Source organism: Capricornis sumatraensis, chromosome 8 (assembly GCF_032405125.1).
Source record: "Capricornis sumatraensis isolate serow.1 chromosome 8, serow.2, whole genome shotgun sequence".
NCBI classification, from domain to species: domain Eukaryota; kingdom Metazoa; phylum Chordata; class Mammalia; order Artiodactyla; family Bovidae; genus Capricornis; species Capricornis sumatraensis.
The window spans coordinates 52,666,778-52,669,255 of record NC_091076.1 but is presented as its reverse complement, the minus strand read 5'-3'; the positions used below and the strand labels follow the sequence as shown (position 1 = coordinate 52,669,255).

The following is a 2,478-nucleotide window of genomic DNA, read 5'->3' as shown; positions in this document are numbered from 1 at the left end:
CACGTATCTCAGAAGTTCAGGCTTTCAGACAGGGGTTTCATAGTACTAGATGGCTTAATTGTTCACAATATTAAGTGGCATTTGGAATTAGCTACAGTAAGGGATTTAAAGTTGCCTGGAGGATGGGCACAGAAAGGCTGATTCTGCATGCTCTGTCATTTGGGAGGGTGGAGCTGCTGTGCCTTCCTGTTGACCTCTGTCTTGCAAAAGGTACAGAAATAGGAGGGATGGATTTAGTCACTTGCCATCATTCCTTTCACTGGATCGTTCTCTCTCATCTCACCTGGCTGTCTCTTCCTTTCTTCCATCCTTTGAATGTTGTCCATAGTCAGGTCAACCCACTTATTGAGCAGACCAAACAGATGCCTGTTTGTTGTAAACAGATGCCATGTTTGCTTATTATTAAGTTTTTCCACTTTATTCTGCAAGCATCCCCCACCACTTGAACTTTGCAATGTCCAGTTTGTATGCACACAAGTATGGAATATCTCTCTGATTTATAAGTTCTTGCTTCCAATTAGGACTCAATAGTCCTTGGCCTGTTTTGAAATATTTAAATTATTCTGAGTCTTCTTCTGCTTTGTAATGCTTACTAAGTACTTTGTTTCTATCTACAATGTTTATATAATGGCTTCCACATGTTTCCGTGCCTGAGTCTCCAGTTAATGTACATTCTCCTTGGTGCCAAGATCTGGTTTTTGCCAGGTTTCAATTTTAATCAAAAAGCCTTCTTTCATGTACTCACTTATATTAACAGGTCTGCAATAAGAGTTATCATGCCATGCTTTTTCAAATATATTCAGGGTTCCTTCTTGGACCAGCATTTGAACAAATAGGGACAATTTGCACTGTAAGTGGTAGACACTGTGTGTGTGTGTCTGTGTGTGTGTGTGTAGTGGCCTTTCTCACTGTTCTTTTCATAGGTCGTGTTTGCCAAGACCTTCACATTTTCACCATCACCCATTTCATTTCCACTGGCCCCAGCCATGGAATACAGCTGCTCTACTTGATATTCTTCTACAGAAATAGATAGGATGACCCCATACTCGAGCAGGATTGTGTTTCTTCCAAGGTGCAGAGCTACTGACTGCCTACCAAGCTCCCAGTGATCTTCCCAGCAGTGACATTCATGGCTCAACTGGACTGCCTGTGCTACTTCCTTGTGGCCTGCTTTGTCTCCACCACCCTTGTGGTCAATACTCACACCCCTGCCACCCCTACCTTGCTTTTCCATCAGTCATTTCTTTTAAAAACAAGGCAAGATACCAGTTGAAAGAAAGCTATAAGATAGTGATGAAATTAATCAAAGATGACACAGATGAAACAATATATCATATTCTGGGATTAGAAGGATCAATGATGTGAAAATGACTATAATATCCAAAGCAACCCATAGTTTTAATGCAATCCTATCAAATTAGCAATGACATTTTCCACAGAATTAGAATAAAACAACTTACAATTTGTATGGAAACACAAAAGACCCCAAATAGCCAAAACTATCTTGAGAAAGAAAGGCACAGGCTGGATGAATCAGGCTCCTTGATTTCAGATGATACTACAAAGCTGCAGTAAGTGAGACTGTATGGTACTAGCACAAAAATAGAAAAAAAGAGAGAGAGAGAGAGAGAAAACAGATTAACAGCATAGGATAGAAAGTCCATAAACAAACCCACCCACCCAAGGTCACCTAATCAATGAGAAAGGAGAAAGGGAGAAAAGACAACCTCTTCAACAAATGTGTTGTGAAAACTGGACAGCTACATATGAAAGAACAAAATTAGAACACTCCATAGCAACATACACACACACACACACACACACACACACACACAATTGATTAAATGTCTAAATGTAAATCAGGACACTATAAAACTTTTTAGAGAAAAGCATAGGAAAAACACTCTGACATACACAACACAAAGACGTTTTTGATTCACTTCCTAAAGTAATGAAAGCAAAAATAGACAAATGAGACCCAATTAAACTGAATAGCTTTTGCACACCAAATAAATCCACAAACAAGATTAAAAAACAACCTTCAGAATGGGAGAAAATATTTGCAAACAAACCAATTGACAAGAGATTAATCTCCAAAATGTATGAACAGCTCATGCAGCTCAATATCAAAAAGAGCAACCGAATCAAACAATGGGTGAAGACCTAAATAAATATTTCACTAAAGCAGACATACAGATGGCCAACAAACATATGAAGAAGTATCAACATTTCTAATTATTAGAGAAATTCAAATCAAAGTTACAATAAGGTATAAAATTACATTTCTCAGAATGGCCATCATCAAAATATCTACAAACAATAAATGCTAGAGAGGGTGTGGAGAAAATGGAATTATCTTACACCTTTGATGGGAATGTAAATTGATACAGCCACTATGGAGAACAGTGTGGCTGTTCCTTAAAAAGCTAAAAATAGAGCTACCATATAACCCAGCAATCTGGCTCCTGGACATATACT

The 2,478-nt window shown here is 38.3% G+C and overlaps 1 pseudogene; it reads right to left on the bottom strand.

Moving 5' to 3' along the window:
• Positions 1-233: 233 nt before the first annotated feature.
• Positions 234-1,234, bottom strand: LOC138083549 (phosphatidylinositol transfer protein alpha isoform pseudogene; annotated as a pseudogene).
• Positions 1,235-2,478: the final 1,244 nt, after the last annotated feature.